This window comes from Zingiber officinale, chromosome 5A (assembly GCF_018446385.1).
Source record: "Zingiber officinale cultivar Zhangliang chromosome 5A, Zo_v1.1, whole genome shotgun sequence".
Taxonomy (NCBI): domain Eukaryota; kingdom Viridiplantae; phylum Streptophyta; class Magnoliopsida; order Zingiberales; family Zingiberaceae; genus Zingiber; species Zingiber officinale.
Window position 1 is genome coordinate 34,798,736 of NC_055994.1, and position 12,464 is coordinate 34,811,199.

The following is a 12,464-nucleotide window of genomic DNA, read 5'->3' on the forward strand; positions in this document are numbered from 1 at the left end:
ATTAGATAAAGAAAAGTGACCCTCCAACATTTCTCGTTGGGCATCTTGCTTCTGATGAAGTGATTCTAGAGAAGTACGAAAGTCAGAAAAGTCAAATCTGGAGGGACCCGTACCATAGGCAAAACAATGCCTAGCTGGATCCGGATGACCGGAAGGCTGTGGGTGTCCAGATGTAGAGGGCTTAATGTGTGGCTCTGTGCCTCTGGATATGGAAGGGACATATTCGGGTTCTAAATCAACGATTACCCAATTAGCTGGGTTGCAAATTGAAGTTTGAGAAGGACAAGGAAGAGGCAAAGGAAAACCATTCCTCCTAGGAAATGCAAAACCATTCTCATCCCGAACAATCATTTTCATAGCAAGACATCCATCCATGTCGATCATATCGTTGCTATGTATAACTTCCAACCCATCTAAATCAAGTTCCAAGTTAATGGCTACTTGAGTAATCAAACCACCAAGAACTATTGATCCCAAAGATGCCCTCGCAACTCTCATTAAGGTTTGCAAAAAGTGAAAGTCGGAATCAAAATCAACCTTATGTAACATATCCCATAGAGAATAAAGTTCTACTTTCTTAATGACTCCATCACTTTCCCCTCTACTAAAAATAGTTTTGCTCATAACTCGATGTAAATATGTAAAATCAGGGTTTTGTATGTGAGAAGCCTTGGCTCTAGAGCGCTCATATGGATGATCTAATCTGGTGATAGAATTCCAAAAATTGTTCCAATTAAACCTAGAGTCAAACCTTCAAGAGCTACCGGAAGACAATCCAAAACAAGTGTTAAAGTCATTAAATGTCTATTGAAATTCTTGATTCATTAATCTAAAGGTTATCTTGCCAACATAATCATCCTCATTGGAAAAATGGACATCTAGTGAACTTAGAAACTCCAAGACAAGGCAAGGATAACTAAGTAGATGTGCGTACAACATATCACTCCAATCCAAGAACCCAATCATCCAATTTATATCATCCCTAATTCGTTGGGTCCATATACCTAGTACACACGATCTTTCTATTGACAAGAATTGCAAATCTAGTTATTTGATCATCATTTCTAAATATGATATTGAATTCATTGTCATTACCTTCATCGTGTGAGGTCCTCTTTCCTTTGCCCTTCACTGGTTGTTTCCCTTTGTCTTTGGTTGACTCCTTCCCTTTGTCTCCACCACTAGATCCACCACCCCCCTTGCGAAGTCTCTTCAAAAAGTTGGACATTTTGTCAAGTTAGAGTGGGGAAAGGTATTGTTTATGGTTGGAGAAACTTGATCTTGAAGAAATAGATCTCGAAGAACAAGATCTTAGGTTAAGAAAGTGGAGATCTTGAGTCCAAGAGAAAAGAAGAATCTAGATCTAGATGAAGTTTGTGGAAAAGAAAGGGTTTTAGGTCTAGATCTGAAAAGGTTTGGAAGAAAGGTTGAAGAAGAGAGGAATTTTGGAGAGAAGAGGGTGTTGAGATGAGGAGGGTGTGTGGGGGACACGACCTGGATCTGGCCCTGTGTAGGAGACACGGCCTGAATAGGTTTCTCCACACGGGTCGTGTAGATCTACACAGCCCCTGCTTTCTCCTTCTCGGTTTGGCTCACACGGCCGTGTAGGGTACACGGCCTTAACCTTTTTCTCCTCGGGTATCCTTGCATGACCGTGTCTGAGACACGACCTCACCGGCCTCCTTCTCTGGAATCAGTACACTGCCATGTCAGATGACACAACCAGTGCATGCTTCTGCACTGGTTCCTTTACACGGCCGTGTGTGAGACACGACCGAGAAGTTCTCCTCCTCTGGATTTTTCACACGGCCGTGTACGAGACACGACCATGCACCTTTTCTTCTTTGGGGACTCTACACGACCGTGTCATGTAGACACGGCCCAAGTATCTCCTTTCTCTGGAGCATATGCTTGCCCGTGTATAGCACACGACCATGCTCTGTTTTGCTCCAATTGATGCTTCTCCTCCTTTCTTGCTTCTCCAATACTTCCATGCCCATGAATGAATCCATAGCCAGCACATGAAAGTGAAATTTCAACCTGAAAACAAAGCAAAAAAGCAAAGTAAAAACACTACTAATGAGCAATAGAGACATGGGATGAAACTAACTAAAAAGAACCCTTGGGTTGCCTCCCAAGACGCGCTTGTTTAAGGTCTTTAGCTCGACCAATCTAAATCATTCTCCTCTTTTCCTTGCCCTTGGAGGGCAGATATATTTATCATTTTTGTTGGAGGCCTCCTCCCAACATCTTCCGCCACAATATTTTCTTCGTTTGGTAGCCTCCCATGAGGATGGAAGTTCCATTCCTCAAGTTTGCAAATGCTTTGTAACGACCACCCTTCTTACTACTACTACTACTCTCTAAGAGCGACCGTTACTTAACTACTAACTCTACTTAACCGGTATAATTATAAACCACGAGGAATCCCTACCGAAAAATTTCAGCAGAGTCTCCCCTGTACCGGTGACCAAATCAGCAATACAAACAAATAATAAACCATCAGCCACATGCGGCTGGTATATATACTTCACAACCACGCAGTAATAATGTCACAATAACTAAAAGGAAACTATTCTAGCAATAGTAAACAGATAGAACTCCAACGATAAGACATAACAAGCTACAAGTGCGGAATAGACCCAATTACAATCTCAACTTCATCATAGCATTAAGGAGAAAAGAGAAAGGAAACTCTAAACAGGTAAGTTTTGACAACTCCTTAGCAAACTCTTGATCTCTCCATAGTCCAGCCATCACACACCTTCATCACCACCACCTTGTCACCTTCCTTTCATACTTTAGCTTTTCCTTTATCTGCAGTAGGAGGAAGTGCAGTCTATAAGAAAAATTTGCTTAGTAAGCGCTATCTAACTCACAAAAACATGAATATGCATGTATACAGAAAGATCTAGAAACTATATGCTCTCTAAGAAAGTAAAGCGCAAAAATATCTGCTCATGTCAAACTAATAGCAAAGAAAAGCTAAGGAATCTACTCATGTAATTTTAATAGCTAATCATGCTATACATGGATAAAACTGCATGCTGGAAGATAAAGCTAATCATGCTAAATATCAAATCAGGAAACAAATAAAACTAATACTGCATGCTAGAATTCAAAAGAACTAAACTTACTGATTCTAAGCATATGTGAAACTTGTTTCATTTGTTCCAAAACTTATACTTTATTACTTCAAAACAATAATAAAGTTCTTCTTGATTAAAAACTTATACTTTAATACTTAAAAATAATAATCAACTTCTTTCTTGGGCCCAGGCTCAGTACCAATGCGCGCTCCCTAATAGAGACTGTGATAGCTAATCATCAGTCTACGAGGGTAAAGACCTTGGTCTTACCAGGGCCAAGACCTTGGAATTGGTCACCTGGATTTGTTTAACGACAACCTTGGAAGTCGGGTACTAGCCACTTTAAAGTAAAATACTTATTATCTTTTATTACTTCTTCTTTAAATGTCTTGACATTTAACAAGCACCTTGTGTGCCAAGATTCCTAAAGTCTTGACTTTGGAAATCTACTTAAGGTCTTGACCTTTTTCTTTCTTTTCTTATCTTTCTTATACTTGTTCAAGTAAAATACTAGCCTATTCTAACATGCTACAACAGATTTAAAACCAAGGAATACAAAACTGAAATCTTTAGGCATGCTACAGCAAAAATAAATCAAAGAAGAAAAATCTGCATTCCTAAAAAACTACATACACTTAGGGAGTAGTTGTTCATGCTTGTTAAAGTAACGAAGTAACTAAAACTGCAATGCTAATAATAGGGCTGATCATGTTTGTTAAAATAGCAAAGAAAACTAATACTATGTACTTAGATTAAAGGCTGTTCGTGCCCTCTAAATAGAACCAAAAAGGTCTAAACAGAAAATGCTAAACATAAGGCTGTTCATGCCCTCTAAATAGCACCAAAAAGGTCTAAACAGAAAATGCTAAACATAAGGCTGTTCGTGCCCATTAATGGCACAAAAAGATCTAAACTGAAAATACTAAACATAGGGTTGTTCGTGCCCATTAATGGCACAAAAAGATCTAGACTTGTATGCTAAATATAAGGGTTGTTCCAACTCATTAAGAAAGCATACGAAACTAAATCTGAAACTGAAAACCTATACTTAGATACAAGGTTAATAAAAAGAAAACTAAAGAGAACTAAGTCTGCAATTCCAAGGAAACTAGATATTTGATGCAGGAATCTGAAATGCTTAACACCTACTGTACATGTCCAATTAATTGCAACCTAACTCAAAACTGAATTACTATCTACCAGGTCTGAAGAAAATCCAAATCACATGCTTAAACTATCCCATTTACTTCCTTCCTTTGTGACTCATGGTAGCAAACTTAAACACAACAGTACTGTGGTTCACGGTAGCAAACTCAAACACAATAGCATGGTGATTCACGGTAGCAAGCCCTAAGCAACAACCTGGATTCTATACAATCTTACAAAAACAAAGGAAGAGTTTCAAAAACTCTTAGTAAACTCAAATTCCTGAACAGCATTCATGCAAGGAAGAAAACCAATCTCGAAACCTCAATTCACGGCAGGATTTCAAAGTTCAATCCTTTCTCACGGCATACCCATAAAAACACAAGGAAAACACCAAAAACTCGATAGCTACTCCTACTGCAGGCGAGTAAGCAACTTACCTTAGGCTTTCCTTGAACTTACAACTGACGGCAGCTTCTAGGGTTTGCGGAGAGATTAAGATCCCGGCGGCTTCTTTGCGTCCGCGAGCTCCCCACGACGAGAGAGTCATGGTTGAACGAAGACCGGCCGGAAAAGGCCTAGCTCCGTCGCCTTCTCCGCCCGAACAGTGGAGTCGCCACCACCGTCGCCGTTCGCGAGAGAAAAGAAGATTTTGAGAGGAAATTTAGATTTTCCGAAAATAAAAACCTAAATTTCTTTTCTTATACTAGGGTTATTTCCGGTTCCAAAAATATCGCTTAACTACTACTGGTTTCGGTTTCCTTCAAGAAACAATTGCTTGCTCACTTGGTCAGCCTGGGCAGATAAAGGCTTGGCTGAGTCGAAGATCGCTAGTTCGAATCTTGCCTCAGCCCCTTATTTTGGTATTTTCATTTCCTTTTATGGCTTAAGGTTAATTCTGACTTAAGATCAATTAAGTTCCTATTTGTTCACAAAAAGGTTGCGGACCAGTTGGCTGGCCGAATTTGGTTCAGGTTCGAGGTCGTGGGTTCGAAACCCGGCTTCAACACATTTATTTTTTTTATTTTATTTTATTTTATTTTTTTTAACTTCTTCCTCTTGGTAACAATACCAAACGAACTCCAAAAATTACATAAAAATATTCTAAAAATTCCTAAAAAGCTCTAGAATATTTTAAAAGCATTTCCAAATATTTTTGAGGATATTTAGAACTCGAAATAGGGAAAATTGGGTCGTTACAATCCCCCATACCTTATAAAAAGTTCGTCCTCGAACTTAGAATAGCTCTGGGTACTTCTGTCTCATACTCTCCTCCCGCTCCCAAGTGACTTCCTCGTGCTTCTGGTTCTGCTAGATGACCTTCACTAGTGGTACTTCTTTATTTCTTATTCACTTAACTGCTCTGTCCACTATCTATGTAGGTCTGCTCTCATAACTAAGATCCTCTTGGATCTGCACTGACTGAGGCTGAATCACTTGGCTCGGGTCGTGGAGACACTTCTTTAGCATGGAGACATGAAATACATTATGTATTGCTGACATGTCTTGTGGTAAGTCCAGCTTGTAAGCTACTTTCCCAATCCTTTTTGTGATCAGGTAAGGTCCTACATAACGAGGACTTAATTTGCCCTTCTTGCCAAATCTCATCACTCCCTTCATATGAGCGACCTTGAGAAAGACTGAATCCCCTACTTGGAATTCAAGTGGCCTACGGCGTGTGTCAGCATAACTCTTCTGTCTACTCTGGGCAGTCTCAATTCTCTGTCTAATCTTCTGAATAGTCTGAGTAGTTTCATCTATCAGCTCTGTCTGAATACCCAGTTCTACTTCCATTTCTTTTCTTTCACCTGCTTCTTGCCAGCAAATGGGTGATCTGCACTTCCTGCCATACAACGCCTCATAAGGTGCCATCTTGATGGTGGCCTGATAGCTGTTGTTGTAGGCAAATTTAGCTAAGCATAGATACTTGCACTAACTTCCTTTGAAATCTAGTGCACAAGCTCTGAGCATATCTTCTAGAATCTGATTTACTCGCTCTGTCTGTCCATCAGTCTGAGGATGGAAGACTGTGCTGAACTTAAGTTTGGTGCCTAGTGTAGTCTGAACACATTCCTAGAAGTGAGAGGTGAAGCGCCCATCTCTATCAGAAACAATAGATTTAGGAACTCCGTGAAGTCTGATCACCTCTTTAACATACAACTGTGCCAACTGCTCTATAGAGTGGGACACCTTGATGGCTAGAAAATGAGCAGACTTGGTCAATCTGTCTACTATCACCCATATCGCATCATATCCATTTGGGGTTCTTGGGAGACATGTTATGAAGTCCATGGATATGTCTTCCCACTTCCACTCTGGTATAGGAAGAGGCTGTAGAACTCCTCCTGGTCTCTGGTGTTCTGCTTTGACCCTCTGACACGTCAGGCAGGTACTGACATATTTAGCTACATCTCTTTTGAGTCCAGACCACCAGAATCTCTGTTTCACGTCTTGATACATCTTGGTAGAACCAGGATGCATGGAGTAGGGTGTACTATGAGCTTCCTCTAAAATTTTCTTTCTCAGCTCTTCATCATTAGGGACACAAAAGCGGCTCCCCTGATAAAGAATTCCACTATCTGATACTCGAAACTCCAAATTTTCTTCTTCTTGTATCCCTTGATTGATCTTTTAGATATCTGGATCTTCACTTAGCTTTCTCTATATATCCTCAAGCAGGGTTGACTCTAAGGTCAATGCAGAGAGTTGCCCATAAATAATTTCCATTCCAAAGTCTGACAACTCCTTCTGCAGTGGTAGAGCTAATGATGACAAAGACATCAAGGATGCACTGGATTTTCTGCTTAGTGCATCTGCCACTTTGTTAGCTTTTCCTGGGTGGTAGAGGATTTCACAATCATAGTCTTTGACCAACTCTAGCCACCTACGCTGTCTCATGTTTAAGTCCTTCTGAGTGAAGAAGTACTTAAGACTCTGATGGTCTGTGAAAATTCTGCACTGAACGCCATACAAATAATGTCGCCAGAGTTTTAGTGCAAAGACCACAGCTGCCAGCTCAAGATCATGAGTGGGGTAGTTCTTTTCATAATCTTTGAGTTGTCTGGAAGCATAAGCTATCACTTTTCCTTCCTGCATGAGTACAGCTCCTAAGCCCATCTTGGAAGCATCACTGTAGATGTCAAAACTCCTATCACTTTCTGGAACTGTCAGGATAGGAGCACTGGTCAGTCTCTTCTTGAGCTCTTGGAAACTCTGCTCACATTTATCTGACCATTCAAACTTCCTGTTCTTTCTGGTGAGGGCTGTCAGTGGAGAGGCTATCCTGGAAAAGTCCTCCATGAATTTCCTGTAGTACCCAGCTAAACCAAGGAATCTTCTGATCTCCCTGGCGTTCTTGGGTCTGCTCCAGTTATTGACCGCTTCTATCTTGACTGGATCCACTTGGATGCCTTCTTTAGAAATTATGTGACCTAGAAATGCCACCTGATCTAACCAGAACTCGCACTTTGAGAATTTAGCGTAAAGCTGCTTTTGCTAAAGGGTTTGCAATACTATTCTCAAGTGCGTGTCATGCTCCTCTGGGGTTCTGGAATAGACTAGAATGTCGTCGATGAACACAATGGCAAACTTGTCAAGGTATTCTCTGAACACTCTGTTCATCAGGTCCATGAAAACTGCAAGTGCATTAGTCACACCAAAAGGCATGACTACGAACTCGTAGTGTCCGTATCTGGTCCTGAAAGCCGTTCTGGGTATATCCTTTTCCTTCACTTTCAACTGATGGTACCCAGAGCGCAGGTCTATCTTGGAGAACACTGTTGCCCCTCTCAACTGATCAAATAAGTCGTCGATTTTGGGCAGTGGATACTTGTTCTTGATGGTCACTTGATTCAGAGCCCTATAATCTATGCACATCCGCATAGATCCATCTTTCTTCTTGACAAACAACACAGGAGCTCCCCATGGTGAATGACTAGGGCGGATGAAGCCTTTGTCAAGAAGCTCCTGAAGTTGTTCTTGTAGTTCTTTCAGCTCAGATAGCGAGATGGAGCTTTTGAAATTGGACCGGTACCAGGAACCAGTTCAATCTCAAACTCCACTTCTCTGTTGGGAGGTAGTCCAGGTAGCTCTTCTGGGAATACCTCTGGATACTCACAGACTACCCGAACTTCCTCCTGCTTGGGTCTTTCTTGTTCTTCTGTACTCACAATGTGCGCAAGAAAACCAGCACACCCTCTAGCTAACATCTGGTGAGCTGTGAGAGAAGAAAGGAACTTCTGGGTCTTCCTCTTCAGCACCCCTGTGAACTCAAAGGATGGTTCACCTTCTGGACTAAATATCACTTTCCTTCTACAGTAGTCCACTGAAGCACTGTACTTGCTGAGGAAATCCATACCCAAAATGATATCGAAATCCTGCATGGAGAGGACTACCAGATTTACACATAGCTCACGGTCTGAAATTCTGACTGGTACAGCCCGAAACCACTGGTTGGATTCCATGACTTCCCCAGAAGGTAGGGTCATCAGGAACTTGAAGTTCATGCTTTCTGTAGGTACCTGTAATTCTTTGGCAAAGGGTACTGATACAAAAGAATGGGTCGCTCCAGTATCAAATAGTGCAGTAGCTAAATGTTGAAAAATAACTACTTGACCTGTTATGACCGTGGAGGCACTAGCAGCTTCTTCTTTGGTGAGGGTGAATACTCTGGCACTGGATGGAACTGGTGGGGCTTCCAACTTTCCTTGACTAAGCTGAGGTCCTTCCAGAGTTGCAGGCATATAATGTAGCTGAGGTTTGCCTCCATATTGTATTGGCTGTAGCTGAGGTGCTTTGAGCTTGTTAGGGAATTCTTTAGCCATGTGTCCTTCTTGCCCACATGAATAACATCTAGTCTTACCCAAAAGATAAGCTCTTGGATGTGTTCTCCCACATATAGGACAAAGAGGGAACTTGGTCTGCTTATTTGCTGGTCCTCCTTTCTGGTTACCTCCTGAGTTCCACTACTTTCTTTTGTTACCTTTGCCTTTCCAATTCTGCTTATTTGTCTGAGGTTTCTGACTCCCAGCTATCTTGTCTTTGATCTTGACTGGCTTATGCTGCGCTCGTTGTGCTCTGATGCTGTTGTTGGAGTGTATACTGAAAGCCTAAGCTTTTATAAACATTTATGTTAAATAAAGAATCACATTTGGTCAATTTATCTACATTTGTTTGTAGTTGTTCAATTAATTTTTATTGTAGATAACATAGTATGTGGTGTCACATATAGAAGATGATGTTATCAGTACCTTATAAATTATAAACAGTAGCTCACGACCAAAATGGAAAGGAACAAACCATTAGAAGGTCGTAGTGTAATTAGGAATTAGTTTATCTTGACTATATAATTACACTAGTATACTTAGAGTGTATTGAGTAGGACCATTTGAGGTTGTTTCTTTTATACTAACTTTATAAAGGAACAAATACCTCAGTTATTATGGAAGTGTGTGCACTTAATCCTAATATAATAACAAGCACATATATTTGATATTTATTTCTTTAATTTATCAATGGGTGAGATTTAATTCGATGAATCAATAAACCCGATAAGTTGGGAAATGATATCACTTATAGTGTGAGTTGTTGATTATAGAAGGAAACTGTGTCCTAGAGATACTAGGTTGATAATGTCCCCAAGAGGAGCTCATAAGGATTGTCATGTTAAACCCTGCAGGTGGACTTAGTTCGACATGACGATAAGGTTGAGTGGTACTACTCTTGGACTAAGATATTAATTAAATGAGTTGTCAGTAACTTACTTAATTAGTGGACATTAGATATCTTAAACACAGGGAGACTAACACACTCATAATAAGAATAAGCCCAAAAATGTAATTTGGGATTGGTGCGGTAGTTCAATAATAGTTCTCTAGTGGAATAAATTATTATTGATAAAATTAAGTTGTGTGTTCGGGGCGAACACGGGATGCTTAATTTTATCGGAAGACCAAAACCAATTCCTCCTCTCGGTCCCTATCATAGCCTCTTATTTATAGAGTACTATACCCACCTATACCCACCTTCTATACCCACCTAAAGGGGGCCGGCCAAGCTAGCTTGGAATCAAGCTAGGGCCGGCCTAAGCATGGTTTAGGGTGGCCGACCCTAGCTTGAAAACAAGCTAGAGAGGGCCGGCCATAATTAAATTAAAAATGATTTTTAATTTTAATTTTTATTATGTGGAAGATATAATTTATTAAAGAGAATTAAAATTAAAATATCTCTCTTAAAAGGATCTACAAAAGATTAATGAAAGAGATTAGATCTCTTTCCTTATTTGTAGATTAGAAAGATATTTTATTTTTTCTATTTAAAAATTATTCACATGTTGAAAAATTAAAATTATAGAAATTTATTTTTATAAACCATGAAGGGATTATAAAGGGAAATTTTATTTTTTAAAATTTCCAAAGACAAATAGGGAAGTTTTAATTGTTGATTGAAACTCTCCTAATTTTTCTATTTGAGGTGGCCAACCATGATTAGTTGATTAAGAAATTTTATTAAATTTTTCTTAATTAATTATTGTCAAAGAAAGTTAAGGAAATTTTATTATAAATAAATTTCCTTATTTGCCAAAGCCAAGGAATATAAAAGAAGGGGTAGGGGTGCCTTCATGGGACACAACTTCTATTGTTCTCTCCCTCTTTTCCTTGATGTTGTGGCCGGCCATCCTCTCTTTCTTTCTTCCTCTTTGTGGTGGCCGAATTCTTCATCTCCCTTGGAGCTCTTGTGGTGGCCGGATACTACTTGGAGAAGAAGAAGAAGAAGGAGAGAAAGCTTGCATCCCTTGGAGCTTGGTTGGTGATTTATTCTTCATCCTTGGTAAAGCTTCCTTGTTGTGCCCAAACCTAGCTAGGAGGAGAAGAAGGTGGTTGGTGGTTTCTCATCTCAGAAGATCGTTTCCCACACAACGTCCGAGGTTAGAAGAGGAATACGGTAGAAGATCAAGAGGTCTTTCTAGAAGGTATAACTAGTAATTTTTCCTTTCCGCATCATACTAGTTATTTATGGAAATAATACCAAATACAAGAGGCGTACGATTCTAGTATTTCGAATATGTTTTTCGATGTTGTGTTATTTTGTTTTATTTTTCCTTGTGATTTGATTGTTCTTTTCGGTTAACCTAAAGTTATTTTAGGAAATTAAATATTAGCTTTCTATAAAAGGTTTTGTCTAGTCGGTGGTGGTTGCTCCCATATCCAAGAAGGCCGTGTGCCTCGCCACGTCAGTACTGGGAAGCAATTATGGAAATTAATATTTAATGGAATTAATAACTTAAGGTGATTTGGGTCGAACGTGTTAAGTTCCGCAGGAGACCCAAGTTCAAACCTAAAAGAACGAATAGATTAAGTTTTAGATCAAACGTGTTAAGTTTCGCAGGCGATCCAAAATTTAATTTAAAAGAACACATGGTAGCTAGGAAAAGGTTCAGACCATTGTACAAAATTTTTGTACAGTGGAACCTCTAGGTTTTCCGAGTAGCAACCAACAATTGGTATCAGAGATAGGGTTTTGCCTCTATGTATTTGGTATTAGTTTAATTATGCACATGTCATACATAATTTAGGCAGGATAATAGTAGGATGTGCTAACTTTGTGGATGCAGGATCCAACTATTATGGCTTATAGTTTTATGTTTGTGATTGGACCCTTGGACATGTCAAGGGCATTTATATGTGTGTGCATGATTGTATTATAAAATACAGCAGGAGTTGTATTTAGTTTTACTAGGATTTTATTTTTGATCTAGATACATGTACATTCCTTTTATGGAATATAGGATCAAAATTGTAAAATTCTATTTATGTCGCGGATCGAATCTTGCAAAGCGTGGAACCTTCTGAGGACTAGAGGCGCAGCGGAACAAGGAGCAAGATGGATGCGACAGCTAGACCCGGTGGTGATGGCCAAATATGGCAGCAGCTTGGGATGACAACACACGGAGGACAACCATAGATAAAAGCCATAATAGTTGAAAATTAGATTTTCTATTTATTGCTTTTATATTGTGCTGTGTGTGTATGTTAGTATACATGTTTAGTAGGCTAGCATAGTTAAAATTCCTCATTTATAAATAACTAAGTGGGAGAGGGATTTTTAAGTAAAATCCATGGTCTCCATTACTGGTTTGTAAGTGATGCAAACAAACTTGCGCGTTGGCTCTGAGTGCCTTCCTCCATATCGGATGAGCTTGTTTGTGGATCACTAGAACAAACTTTCATT